We start from the raw sequence: 15710 nt of genomic DNA, 5'->3' as shown, positions 1-15710 counted from the left end.
ATTCAAGTGCTATCAATATTTCAAAGAATCCGATGTTGCATTCCAAGACAAAGCATATATCAATCAAGTTTCATTTCCTGAGAGAGAAGGTGAATGAGAAAGAAGTCAGATTGGAGTATGTATCTACAAAGAAATAGATTGTAGATATCTTTACGAAGCCTTTGCCTAAAGATACTTTTGAGTATCTTAGAGAGAATTTAGGGGTAATTGCCCCTCTTGATGGGAACTAAGGTGCATGGATTTTCATTAATCTGGTGAACTTCACAGAGGTATTTTATGCTCTGAATGGATGAGTGCAGCTACTGCTCAGGGGGAGTAGTCAGTGTCAGTGTTGGTGGTTCAGATGATTAGATTTGTGAAGCCAATTCAAAGGGGAGGGAATCATGATTCCTGAGCCTTTGTCATTGATGTCAAAGTGGGAGAGAAGCATGTGAAAAAATCTATGAGAGAGTAGAGCATTTTGAGATTTGAGTTGTTTGTCAAAGGGGAAGTTGATCCCTGTGATTTTGAGGGAGATTGTTATGAGTTAATTTCTTTCTTTGCATTGATTGTTTTTCACGTTCATACGTTGCCATCAATGCCAAAGGGGGAGATTTTTGGATATTGGCTGATATGTTGTCATTTATGTCAACATATGTGACATATATGGAGATTGTTGATGAAGAGATTAATAAAAAGTTTTATGTGTATTCATGTGTTGCAGTTTGATTGGATGAGTTGGTTTAGCCTGTGTATTGTAGATGAGCCAATGTGGTTTAAAGGGTTTTTAGTATGTTGTCTATAGATGGTTCGTTCCCATTTGTAGAAGTTTGCATGATGATTTGATTGAGTTATGAGATCTGGTATTGAGGATGTTATGCAGTTATTTGTGTTATCCGGTATTCTAGTTTGTGATTCGTATTGCTCCGGAATTGCTATATATTTGGTTGTAGATGTGTGGAATGTGTTCTAGATGTTAATGTGTGTCCTTAGTTTGAGTGGTTCATGATTTGGGTGTCCACAAGAGAATATTTCAAGTTGATAGTCAGTTATGTTGCTTTTCTTGAGCTCCGGTAGAGAAATGATGATGATTTTGGTAATCCGAGTTGTTCTGGTTGTTGTGATGTACTTCACATTGCTTGTGAATGTATTTTGATCATGTTCTATGTGTGTTGATGGTCCACATTGGTTATTGTGCGCGTTACTAAATATTTTCCTTGTCTAGTGATGTTCTTCGTGTTATGCGATATTCTTGGTGATTGTAGCATGTTGTGGATGATCAAGGCATGATTGATAGAGGTGTTGCATGTTTGCGGTAATTATTTGGGTCCAGACTATGTCTTAACCAATATTTCTTTAGTCCACATGTATTGTTGTAGCATGTGAGGATATTATTTTGTAATTTGTATTAAGGGTTTAGTAGACCTGTATTTCATGGGTTGAAGGGTATGTATAAATATATGTAATAATCATGTAAGATGTATGTATGTGAATGTTTGTGTTGTATATGTGAGTGAATGATCAAGTTGAATGTGTGAACAAGTGATTTCATCTTTTAGAAGTGTGAAGGAGAAGTGAAGTGTTGCAGAGAAGACTGTGTGCTTAACTAGGATCGTACTCAAGCATATGGAGATACTATTTTGACAGTTCATATGATCTAGATTGTAGTTTGAATGTGTTGTAAGTCAGTGAGACTTTCTGTAACGTAGTGATCCTTCCCTTAAGGTTGTAGCCTTTTTGGGTTTCTTATTTTGAGCAGTGAGCTCTAGGTAGTGTCCCTGAATGCATGTGCATTCCCATTGTAATATTCACATTTACTCCTAACAGGGTATTTTCTCATTATGCGTAGGTTCCCACAGTGTTTTTTCCCTTAACCAAGTTTTCCACATCAAAAATCTTGGTGTTATGTTTGTTATTGATGTGGTGTCGTTTCATGCTTTAACTGTTAATCATCAGATCTATTTTATGGTTTACTTTTGTATTTTTTTATTTTTTGGTGTAAACTGATTCACCGCCCTCTCTTAGTTTATTGCATTGTTGCCAATAGGAGGGTAATATGACATGATAGGATAATGGATGGTATGATAGGGGTATGATAAGATAGGATAGGAAGGATGAAATCTGCCCCCAAGTATGGTATGCAAGAAGTTCATAGATTACACATGATGCATGTTTGCTAGGTTCATCACGGTACTTGCCCAAGGCACCTGTTTTCCTGGTTTTCACCAGATGATGAATTATTTTTCTATACTTTTTTTTCAATTTTTTCAATTTTTTTGCTTTTTTTTAATTTTTTGATTTTTTTGTATTTTTGACATTTATCATCAGTTTTTTTTTTGCATTTTGAATTTTTCGAAGAAAATGGACACATGATAGGGGATGGAAGAAGGACTCAAGCATATTTTTATTTGGATATTACCCTTGAAAAATGGACCATGACCATTAAAAGTATGATCAAAGACGTTGGTAGGATAATAACATAGAAATGAGATGAGACTAAGGTAAGGATTTATGTAAACAATTGGATCAGAGGGATGAAAGGATGGAAAATAGAGGCTAGATAATGGATAGGGTATTGGAAAAATTGTGCTTTATTGGAGGGAAATGTGGGCAAGATCAACATTGGCACACACCTTGAGGGGTGAACTAATGGATAAAAAATGGATTTTGGGACATAAGGACCCAAAATAGATGAAGGAGGTGATAGAGGAATATATTTTGAAGGTTTGGATGGAGGAATAGCAATTTTGGATGCCAATTTGGATTTTTCTTTAGACTGTTGTGCTTCAAGGAGTTGCTTAGGAATCCACATGGTTTTTTATTTTTCGTGCTTTTGTGGTTCCTTGGAATTCATTGCTTGCGCTAGGGATTTAGGAACCCATATAGATTTTGACTTTGCTTTCTTTTTCTCAGTGGGCCTTTGTGGCCTTTTTGATATTTCTTTTTCTTTGTTTTTACATGTTGATTTAGATAAGACACATTGATCTTTGAATACATATGGATTGTTGGACTTATGAATTCATGGCATCCAAATTTCTTGGAGGGGGAAAGGAATGTATGGATGGGTAGGAATGATATGAAGGTCTTTTGGATGGATGAAATGTTCTCAAAGATGTGTGCCTTTCCTGACCTTGAATAGGGGATGAGGGGATATAAGGACCTAATGATAGTCCTGAAAATGACTGTGTAGAAAATCTTCATTCCTTAGTCAAAATATTGGTCATTTTGAATTTATTTGGCTCTATGTCTTGTGTTTCAGGCTTAGGTTTTAGGGTTTATGTCATCCAGATGAGTCTCATTGTTAAAAAAAAGCCCTAAACATGTTATAATATTGCATTGCCTTTTTTCATTAAGTCCAAGGGTCTTAATACCATTGGCGTGGCCATTTTATTTCCTAGGCTAAAGTTGTTTTCGGCTAGCCCCTTGTATTTTTTCCTAAGTCTGCATGTTAATTTTTCCCTATGGTCGCCCCCCCCCCCCTATTTCTCAATGTTATGTCTAACATTATCATCTAGTGGCTAAGTCTTTGGTGGGTCCCCTTGTGGTTAACCTTAGTGGTTTATTAAGCCAATTGTTAGACATTTGAAACACTTTGTTGTTACCGGTTCCCTGTGGTAAAGTCTGAACTACTAAAAGATTTCTCATCTGCATGTGCCTAATTCTGATGGAGATGTTTTAATCTATGCAGAAAGGTGCTTGATGTTTAACTTGCTAAGGCTCGTGGTCACCATGGCAACTAGGTAAATAGCGAACATATCCAATGACCCTCACAACCTCGCAGTCAAATATGCACAAAGGATAAGGACTGCCACATCATGAGATGGTGCCACGTGTCCAAGACAGGCCGAGGTGAGACGATGGTGGGGTCACTGACCAAGATAATGTGGATGGTGAATTGGAGGTGCTACATCATACCTTTGATGGGTCCACTTGCCATATATGACAGTCAATGTCAGATTTACCAATATAGATCGTGCGATGCACGAACATGGAGAAGTGGTGCACGAGCACCTAAGTCCTAGCTTTCTTATTTTGCAAATTTTGGCTTGTACTGACCCTAGCCAATTCAGTGGTGAATAAGGACTCTAGGAGGGTCAATGAGTGAGTATTTAGTGTCAATGTAGGCCTAAGTTGAGTTCATTTTACTAAGGTTTGCATTTTTTTGTGTAAATAGTGTGTTTGAGTAGGTTTTTGACCTTTTTGTTGGTCAAAGGTGTCAAAAGTTAGTAAAATAATTTGAGAGGGATAAATAGGTTTTAGGCATGTTTGAAATGCCAAATGTGATGATTTAGAATAGGTCTCATGAGTTGGAGAAGCCAAAAGTGGAAAAAACACAAAGTTGCAAAAAGTTGTCATGACATTTTTTGTCCTGAAATTGGTCCAACATTGAAGCTAGGGCTTTCTCAACACCATGGAAGGATTACACACATGGAAAGGATATAAAAACCCTCTCTTACATGTTTACCAAGGTTGGTGTACTTAAATTTTGAAAGCAATAATCAAAATACAAGATTTTGGACTGCACTTTTCATTGTTTTTGTCAATTTTTGTATTCTTTGAAGGTTTAATGGATTGAATCCATGAATCCAATGATGGATTGAGGTTTAGTAGTGTTTTTCATGGTAGTTTGTTCATTTTCAAGATTTTTATTTAGCATTTACTATTGTTTTGGTGATTTGATTCACAAGTAGCCAGTTTTGGCTTGTAATTAGCAGTTTTTGCTAAAATGGGTGCCCCATAAAATCCCACTGTGTGTTCATCATAGCCTTTTGGGACATGGTAGGAAACCCATTGTAAAGTGTACATATGAAAGGATAAGGTATGAAATTTTTATTTGATATTTTTAACATCTTGCCCTAGGCGAGCCTAGGAGCAAGTCGGCTAGAGTTGGCAAGATGCAAAGTTAGCACAAAGTGCACAGGTGAATGTAAATGAAAGTCCCAAGCTTTTGGGAAGTTGTAATAGATTAGTACAGATTTTATTGTTTAGGAGGAAGCCTCAAGATTTCCATTTGAAGCTCCAAAGACAAGATTTACTTGTTGTTGCCAGTCAAGTGCCTAGAAGCCCTTGAAATTCTTATTTTGGGGTTTTTGTATGCAAAGAAGGGTTGGAAGCTTAAAACCACTGAAATAATTTGGGGTTGAGTGAATCTTTGAAGAAAATACATTTTATTTTGGGGGTCCTTTGGATCATTCCAAGACCTCAAAAACCGGTTCTAGGAGGCCTAATTAGGCTCTTTCCCTTGTAGCCTTTTCTAGACCAATTTTTGAAATTGGTAAGAAACCTTTGGACAGAAAACCACAAATGGACCTTGAAAACATCTAAAAACATGAGAGAACAACCCTCTACACTTCTGCAACATCTCAAGACCATTAGAGGGTAGTTTGATGAGTTTGAGCCAAGAAGCCATCATTACGTATATGAGAAACATAGCAAATTGGTAGGGTTCCTAGCAAAGACACTTGAAGTAAACACCTTGGAGTGAGTAAGAAAAATCCCTAGCAGAGAATGAGAAGGACTTGATGGTCTAGGAAGCCACTAGGCCTGGTGAGTTGGTGAAATTGAGCAACACAAACTTGGAGAAGTGTTGAGCAGACTAGGTGAACCCTATCAAATTGGTATCAAAGCCTACAAGATTTGGGCTAGTAAGGTTGATGTCCTTGTTGTCAAGAGAGTCAGTTGGAGAAAACATGGTGACCAATGTTGAATTGGCAAGGAAAGTGGAAGATCAGGAGGAAGAGAACAGACTCCTGAAGGAAAAGTTGGAAAGATTGGAGAGTAAGCTTGGTGATATTGAGACCAAGGCAGAAGAAGTGTATGTAAAAGTGTAAGGAGTAGAAGGAAAGGGTAAAGAAGTAGCAGAGATAGAAAAGATACCTAAACCTATCTTAGAGAAATAACCTTTCTTGAAGGTATTGAAGGCCTTGAGTGGCAAGTCACTGGAAGGATTGCCATTATTCACTGGCAAGATGGAGGCAGAAGTGGTCCTAGAATGGATAGAAGGTATGGAGAACCACTTTGAGTGTGAATGCATAAATGAAGCCCAAAGAGTTAGGGTAGCCAAGTCCAGGATAAGGGGCGCTACTCTCACATGGTGGTAGTTTGTACAAGATGAGAGGAAGAAAATGGGCAAAGCACCCATCTCTTCTTGGAAAGGGATGTTAGTTAAAATCAAAGAAGTCTATCTCCCTGATAACTATGAAGTGCAAATTCATAGGAAGGGGCAAAACTTAAGGAAGAAAGATCTTGATGTCAGTAGCTACACCGAAGAGTTTCACAAACTTAGCCTTAGATCTCATATGGTAGAAGATGAGAGTCTCAAGGTTGCTAGGTACCTAAATGGCCTACGGTGGAATATCCAAGAAGAAATCTTTTTGATGAGCCCAAAAATAGTCCATCAAACTTTTCAATTTGCCCTTAAGGTGGAGGAAAAACTAAAAAAGAGACATGACTCAAGCAACAATAGGGGCAGAGGAAGAGGAAAAGACAATAGAGACCATAGGGGAGGCTTTGGTGGAAGAAGTTCTAAACAAAGAACACAAGGAGAGTTTAAACTCACTGAGCAACAAGATAGTGGCAGCAGTAGAGGAGGATTCAATAGAGGAAGGGGATCAAATAGTGGTTCTAGAGGAAGATCTAGTAGCCAAGGTAGAGGTTCCTCATACTTTGCAACAATGAAGTGTTACCATTGTAACTAGCTTGGTCATCCAGCATATAGGTGTCCAGAGAAGGGATTATCATCACATGGTGGTGACAGAAGAGTGGGTTGTCTTTAGGAAGAATCTTCAAGCAGCAAGACATCAGAAGTTGCCTTAGAGTCAAAGGTAGGTGACAACTTGATTATAAGAAGAACCTTGATCAAGGAACCGGTCAGTGAAGAACCAAGCCAAAGAAGGTCCGTATTTAGGATCAAATGCAAAATAATGGACAAGGTATGCAAAGTAATCATTGATTCAGGATCCACAAACATCATAGTGTCAAAAGAGGCAATGAGTAAGCTCAGATTGCAAAGGATTCCTTACAACAATCCTTATGGAGTCACTTAGTTGAACAAAGGCTAACATGTTTTGGTTAATGAGCAAGCATGGTTGGATTTAACCATTGGAAGGTATAAGGACAAGGTACTATGTGATGTCCTACCCATGGATGGATGCCATCTTCTATTAGGAAGACCATGGCAATTTGATAAATGCATACTCATTTAAGAAAGATGGAGTCACATTCAAGATTCAGTCTATCCTTGAGGAAGGTGAAAAAAGGGCAGCAGGTCCTAATGTCTTTTTGGTGAGTGAAAAGAAGTTCTTGAAGATACTTGAGGAAGGTGAAGGTGTAGGTTTTGCACTAGTGATGAAGCCTAAAGAGGAAGATAAGAAAGAGCAGCAAGTTCTACCAAAAGAAGTGCAAGATTTGTTGAAGAAATTCAAAGGTATAGTAAGTGAAGGACAGCCAGCCACCTTACCTCCAAAAAGAACCATAAGCCATCAAATAGACTTCATTCCCGAAGCATCCTTGCCTAATAAAGCAGCCTACAAAATGACTCCTCAACAAAACATTGAAATTGCCAAGCAAATCCAAGAGCTCTTAGACCAAGGCCTAATTAGGAAGAGTATTAGCCCTTGTGTTGTCCCTACCATGTTGGCACCAAAAAAAGGTGGTACTTAGAGGTTGTGTACTGATTCTAGAGCCATAAATAGGATCACCATCAGATATAGGCTCCCTATTCCTAGAATAGAAGACTTAATGGATTGTTTAGGGGAAGCCAAGTACTTTACCAAGATTGACCTTAAGAGTGGCTATCATCAAATTAGAATTAAGGAGGGTGATGAATGGAAGACTACATTTAAGACTACTAAAGGTCTTTATGAGTGGCTTGTAATGTCATTTGGCTTATCCAATGCTCCAAGCACCTTCATGAGACTCATGAATGAGGTGATGAAGGACTTCATAGGTAAATTTGTGGTAGTATATCTTGATGATATTCTCATTTTCAGTAAGGATAAAGCAGCACATATTAGTCATTTGCAAGATGTATTACAAAGATTATATGATGAAAAGCTAACCATGAATCTGGAGAAATGTGAGTTTGTTAAGAAGGAGTTGGTTTACCTTGGTTTTGTGTTATCTCAAGGAAACCTCAAGATGGATCCCAGCAAGGTTGAAGCCATTGTAAATTGGCCTACTCCTAGATCAGCAACAGAGATGAGAAGCTTCCATCGACTAGCTCAGTACTATAGAAAGTTCATTAGGCAATTCAGTGCTATATGTGCCCCAATGCTAGACACCATTAGAGGTGGTATGAAGGCCAAGTTTCAGTAGGATGAAGCAACAAACAAGGGTTTTGAAACTTTGAAGGAGAAAATAGCTACTCAACTGGTGCTAGTGTTGCTAGTTTTGAGAAACTTTTCATTGTGGAGTGTGATGCTAGCAATATTGCAGTAGGTGTTGTCCTAAGCCAAGAAGGAAGACTAGTAGCCTTCCATAGTGAGAAGATAAGTGATGCCAAGAGGAAATACTCCTCTTATGACCTTGAGTTGTATGCTTTAGTGCAAGCATTGAGAAAATGGAGACACTATCTCTTACCCAAAGAATTTGTGGTGTATACGGATAACCAAGCATTGAGTTTTATGAATTCCCAAGACAAACTCAGTCACAAACACATGAAATGGGTGGAGTATATGTAGGCCTATACATTCACCATTAAGCATAAGAAAGGGCAGCAAAACCGGGTAGCTGATGCACTAAGTAGGAGGCTCTTGACAATCCAAGAAATCCAGTTGAGAAGCATAGGTGTGGATAGTTTTAAAGATTTGTATGTAGAGGATGAAGACTTCTCAAGTGCCTACCAAGTATGCAAGGAGTATAAAAATCATTTCCATAGTGAATACTCAGATTTCACTTTACAAAATGGGCTATTGTTCAAAGGTGGACAACTTTGTGTGCCTAAAGGCTCAATGAGGAAAATCTTATACAAGAGAAACATAATGGCAGCCTTAATGGTCATTTTGGAGTCAATAAGACTCAAGAGTTGGTCCAGAGATTCTATTATTGGCCAAAGATGAATCAAGATGTGAAAAGGTATGTGGAGACTTGCATAGTTTTCCAAAAAGCTAAGGGTACTTTAACAAATGCCGGTTTGTATCAACCTCTTCCCATACCAAGTAGACCTTGGGAATGCATTAGCATGGATTTTGTGGTAGGTTTGCCAAAGACAAAGCAAGGATATGACAATATTTATTTCATTGTGGATAGATTTAGCAAGATGGCTCATTTTGTGCCTTGTAAGACCACTCATGATGCTGCCACATAGCTCAGTTGTTCTTTAAGGAAATAGTAAGGATACATGGTTTACCATTGAGTATAGTTTTAGATAGAGACTCCAAATTTATGAGTCATTTTTGGAAAACATTATGGCAAAATCTTGGCACAAATCTCTCTTTTGGATCAGCCTACCACCCTCAAATAGATGGGCAGACTGAGGTGGTGAATAGAAGTTTGGGAAAATTATTGAGGTGCCTTACCAAGGAGTATGGGCAGACATGGGATCAAGTACTTGCTCAATCTAAATATGCATACAATGACACCATAAATAGGACTACTAGTAAAAGCCCTTTTGAAGTAGTCTATCGTGTGCACCCAAGAGGAATTTTTGAGTTGAGGGATTTAGGAAGTGCAACAATCAGAAGTGGATATGCAGAGGACTTTTCTCAGTCCATGAAGGAAGTCCATGAATCAGTTAGGCAAGCTTTGAAGGAAAACACAAGCAAAATCAAACAAAAAGTTGATGAAAAGAGGAGAAATCTACAATTTCAAGTGGGAGATCTTGTGATGGTGCAATTGAACAAAGAAAGGCTACAACACGGAGTACCAAAAAAGCTACAAATGAGAAGGATAGGTCCATGTGCCATTCTAGCCAAGTATGGTGAAAATGTATACAAGGTGGATCTACCTAGTGACATAAGCTTGTCACCGGTTTTGAACATAGCAGACTTGGTTGCATACAAGGGGCCAATCCAAGGTGAGTAATGTAGTCACTCAAAGGTTTCAGATGATACACACAACCTTCAGTTACCAGCTAATCCTAATCCTAAGGCCGAGAAGGTGTTAAGTTCAAGAATTGCCAAGAAGACTAGGCATCAAGCCTATTGGGAGCACTTCATTAAATGGAAGGGTATGGATGATGCTGAGGCTACATGGGTGATGGAGTCATAGTTTCAGAATCTTGGGATTGATACAACACTGATTCCTCATGAGGTGACATGATCTCTTTTTAATAGGGAGAATGGTGTAGGAGCACCTAGGTCCTAGCTTTCTTGTTTTGCAAATTTTGGCTTGTACTGACCCTAGCCAAGTCAGTGGTATAAAATCCCACCATGTGTTCATCATGAACTTTTGGGACATGGTAGGAAACCCATTTTAAATTCTACATATGAAAGGAGAAGGTTTGAAAGTGTCATTTGATATTTTTAACATCTTGCCCTAGGCGAGCCCAGGAGCAACTCAGCTAGAGTTGGCAAGATGAAAAGTTAGCACAAAGTACAGAGGTGAATGTAAATGAAAGTCCCAAGCTTTTGGGAAGTTGTAATAGGTTATTACAGGTCTTCTTGTGTAGGAGGAAGCCTCAAGAGTTCCATTTGAAGGTCCAAGACAAGATTTACTTGCTGATGCTAGTCAAGTGCCTAGAAGCCCTTGAAATTCTCATTTTAGGGTTTTTGTATGCAAAAAGGGTTGGAAGCTTAAAACCACTAAAATAATTTGGGGTTGAGTGAATCTTTGAAGAAAATCCATTTTAGTTTTGGGGTCCTTTGGATATTTTTAGCCCAAGACCTCAAAAACCGGTTTTATGAGGCCTAATTAGGCTCTTTCCCTTGTAGCCTTTTCTACACCAATTTTTGAAATCGGTAAGAAACCTTTGGACAGAAAACCACAAATGGACCTTGAAACTATCTAAAAACATGAGAGTAGAACCCTCTACACTTTTGCAACATCTCAAGACCATTAAAGGGAAGTTTGATGAGTTTGAGCCAAGAAGCCATCATTGAGCATATGAGAAACATGGCAAATTGGTAGGGTTCCTAGCAAAGACACTTGAAGTAAACACATTGGAGTGAGTAAGAAAAATCCCTCAAAGAGAATGAGAAGGTCTTGAAGGTATATGAAGCCACTAGGCCTGGTGAGTTGGTGAAAATGAGCAACACCAACTTGGAGAAGTGTTGAGCAGACTAGGTGAACCCTATCAAGAAGATCAATGGTCGTTGTATATGGTGAAAATGGATAACAATAATAACGATATTGAAAGGCTAAATGAATTCAACCACAAAACCCTAGCCTAACAACAATAAAGATCCACCATAACATATGAAGATTACCTAAGACAATGAAAATCAACTGAAATCACAAAGATTATATCATCACATGTCCAATAGGGTCTGGGATCTCCATTCTTCCTATCTCCATTGATCTTGCTTGATATATTTGCTCTCAGATTTTATGTGCACAAGAGCTCAACAAAGAACGGAATGTGGTTGCAAGTAGGATCGCATAGACTCAAAAGCGTAGTGTAGTCAAGTGCATAAATTGATTAGCCAGGGTTTGATAATGAAGGAAGCATCTCCTTATATAGATTACACAATATGAAATGGAGGGATGAGATTGAGAGGTGTAAAAGGAGGTCAGCTACGATTAGAGGGTAGGTAAAAGAAATAATAAAATAATGAAAGGGGTAGGTAGTGTATGAATTAAGAGATGAATGACATGTGTCATGGGTAGAAAAGGTTAATGAATTAATCAAATAAATAAAGATTCATATAATTAATAGAAGAAGTGGGATCAATTAAATAAATAAGATATTTATTTAATTTAGAAAAAGGAAAATTTAAATAAATAAATGTATTTATTTAAATGAGAAATAAGGCTAGAAGAGGATAAATGAATTAATTAAATAAATAAAGATTTATTTAATTAATAGAAGAATTAAGCTTAGATAATTAAATAAATAATATTTATTTAATTAGACTGGACAATTTTGGGTGTCTACATTTTGCCTCTCTTTCAGACAATGCGGCTTGTCGCGTTGTTTCAAAGAAGATAAGATGAACTAATACAGAGTTGCCCCAAGATGGGAATGAAATGCCCCCTCGAGAGATTGGATGAAAAATGTCTGGAAAGATCGCAGACAATCTCTCGATAAGAAAGACGGGATAGAATGGACTAACCGGATAAAGTGACAGAGTCACGGGATAATGAAGACTGACCCAAGAAACGAGGGCTAGGGCAGTCTATAAGATAGACCACGAGGGAAATACATCCTCATTGTCATCTACACATCCAAGAGATCAGAGTGCAAAGCGAAAATAGAGCAGCAGCAGTCAGCAGCGATGGCCTTTGTTCATAGATTCAACCGCGTTCGCCGATTCCAGAGGCCAGCAGAGGCAGGAGAGCCGGTAAGTACCACAAAACCTCCTCGTACTTTGATGCATTTATTGTTGTCATTAATGCATGCTAGATAGGGCAATAAATGTGCTTAGAATAGGGTCCAAAAAAATGTCAAAAATGCCTAGGCGCGTCTACGTTGGTGCCAGGCGCTTCTATGCTCGCTAGGCGTGTCTGTGTTTGTGTCAGGCGTGTTTGTGCGGGAAAAGGCGTCTGTGTAGAATGCGGCCGCATCTGTGCTGTGTAGGCACGTCTATGCCAAGAAGGAACATCTATGTCGCCCAGGCGCATCTATGCAGAGCATAGGCACGTCTGTGTTCTTCAGGCGCGTCTATGTAAAACAGGCGCATTTATGCAGTCTTCAAGCGCGTTTATATCAGGAAAGTGCGTTTGTGTCCAAAAAAGTGAATTTGTGTCTTCGAGGTCAAATCGGCAGTTCTGTGATGAACATACGCTGTTGATTGGATAAGCTGTTGAGAGGATACACTCAAGAAGGTCCTCTAGGGAAGACTAGGATTGCAAATAGGGCTAGGATGGACAATTCTATGATAGAACATACGTTGCCAATTAGGAAACTACTCAAGAGGATTCACTCAAGCAGAGGCCCTAGGATAGGATAGATCAAGGCACTTTGTGATGAACAGTGAGTACCAAGATATAGTACTTTGTGATGAATAGGGAGTACTAAAATATGAACAGCACTTTGTGATGAATAGGGAGTGCGAATGTGAGCAGCACTTTGTGATGAATAGGGAGTGCCACACACGTAGTACTTTGTGATGAACAGGGAGTACCATTAGGATAGAAGCAACACTTTGTGATGAACAGTGAGTGTCACTAAGATAGAAGCAACACTTTGTGATGAACAGTGAGTGTCACGAGGATAGAAGCAACACTTTGTGATGAACAGTGAGTGTCACTAAGATAGAGTACCATATGCACTTAGATAAAAAGTAGTATTTTGTGATGAACAATGAATGCCACTATGACTGACATGATTGATTTGCTTGACTGCAGGAGTACTTGCCTATGTTGGAGTTACGGGAGAGATTCCCATTGATGCAGAGATTGTGACCTGAGCTGACCTTCGAGGACCGAGCGGCTATTGAGGCTATGGGTCTGAGACATATTCTATATATGCCTGAGTTTCGGGCGAACATGGGACTGCTGACTGCATTGGCAGAGAGGTGGCACTCCGAGACTTGCACCTTTCATTTACTGATGGGGGAGATGACAGTCACCCTTGAGGATGTATATAGGATTTTGAGGATACCAATCGATGGGGAGTTGATTCCTTACGATCAAGATGGAGACAGGGAGGCCCTGAGACGAGTGTTCCAGGACTGAGGACTGGAGATGAGGGCAGGGCATGTGGCTTGGGACACCATGACAGCTACAGGATTAGCGCTGCTAGCAGTGATAGGAGGAGCGATCAGTGAGTTCTTGTGTCTTGATAGAGCGACATGAGGGTTGGCTGTGGGCTGGGGAGGTGCATTGGAGACACTGGTGACATAGCACACCAGATATGCCTGGGGACCATGTGTGCTAGCACACCTGTATTACGAGCTGCATCAGTTTGTGTACCATGGGTCAGTGGGATTGGGCTGTAGGGTCACATTGTTACAGGTGTGGGCCTATGAGCATCTGCCAGTGACAAGACTGATACATTTTAGGGGCAGAGGTCATGGACGCAGTTTCATACACTTGTACAACATGATCACTTCGCAGCCACGGATTGGCAGGTTAGAGCACTAGCAGCGGGTGATTGATGACATTGATATGGTTATATGGAGGCCATACCTGGGATGTGAGTAGTGGGAGGATGATGCAGTAGAGCTACCCTACACCTTCTAGAGCAGGTATATGATTGGGTGGATGCCCTATGTACTAGAGAGGTAGCTAGTGGACAGGGTGGGCAGGCAGTTTGGCAGGATCCAGCGGATGCCATGGGGTTCAGGCATGTATGCACGGACTGTCAGGGATCAGGCACAGTTTGGGCCCTTACTATCATATGATCAGGCTGTTACATAGCTAGTTGAGATGATGCCCCTACCCTGGGACATGTGACTAGAGATTGAGGATGTCGGCATGGATGCAGAGTACATAGCATACTGGGCCGAGCATCCATTCCCACGCCTGACGGATCTAGGAGAGCTACTAGATGGAGATGGTGGTGGGGATGGTGATGATGATCGAGATGATGGTGGTAGAGGCTGGCGGAGGAGGAGGGGGGCAGTTGGAGAGAGGAGGGTGGCATCGCGGCGGGAGGGTGGAGAGGACAGGCAGGCTCAAGTGGTGAGAGGTCATGGTGGATTACCGCTACAAGTGCAGGTACAGGGATAGGTACAGGGACAGATACAGGGACAGGCACCAGTATAGGCACAGGCACAGGGGCAAGCACCCATATAGGGGGAGCCACAAGGGGCTGAGGCAGAGGAGGATGAGCTGACGGAGCTGAGGGAGATCTGCCAAGGACAGGTAGATGAGATCCAGGACCTGGAGAGGGAGAGGGATAGGCTCAGGAGGCGGCTTAGAGATACTGAGCGGGAGCGAGATCAGGCCATTCAGCACTACATAGAGGCTGAGATAGCACTGAGGGCTGGGAGGCAGGCGACAGAGGACACAGGGGCTAGATATGCCTACATCCTGCGAGCAGGGGATGAGATCGGTTACTGGCGAGATCTCTATTATGGTGCAGTGCCAGCTGATCAGTGGGCGAGGAGCTTCCATAGACCATCGCGGATAGTGACGGCTATGGGAGGGAGCAAGAGGAGACAGGCGTCTAGTGGTGGGGTTATGGGTCCTCCACCACCACCGGATAGAGGGGACAGGAGGGATGATCCTAGGGCGGGTCCTTCAAGGGCTCAGATTCCATCGAGGCTAGGCGGCTCCGAGGGAGGGAGTTCATCATAGCCGTAGAGGGCTCCCTATGTATCAGTATTGTATCATTTTTGTATGATGATGTAGACACCTACGGGTGATTGTAGCCATATGATTTTGACATCATTGTATCATGACACTTTTGATTTATATATATGAGATGATTCTTCTTTGCGGCTGCTATATGCATATGTACCTATGTGATGAGATGTTCTTATGTGATGCTTATGATATGGATGCAAATATGTATATGATGCAATGCAATATTTTTTTGTTCTTTTATGTTTTATATATGTTATGCAAATGCAAATGTGAATGTATGAAATGCCAATGAATATGATAATGCAAATAATTATTTACATGATGAGAATATAAAATGTGCTAACATGTGTTGTGTGCAGGATGTGATGCAATTGTGATAT

Source organism: Cryptomeria japonica, chromosome 5, assembly GCF_030272615.1.
Source record: "Cryptomeria japonica chromosome 5, Sugi_1.0, whole genome shotgun sequence".
Taxonomy (NCBI): Eukaryota; Viridiplantae; Streptophyta; class Pinopsida; order Cupressales; family Cupressaceae; genus Cryptomeria; species Cryptomeria japonica.
This window is presented reverse-complemented; position numbering follows the sequence as displayed.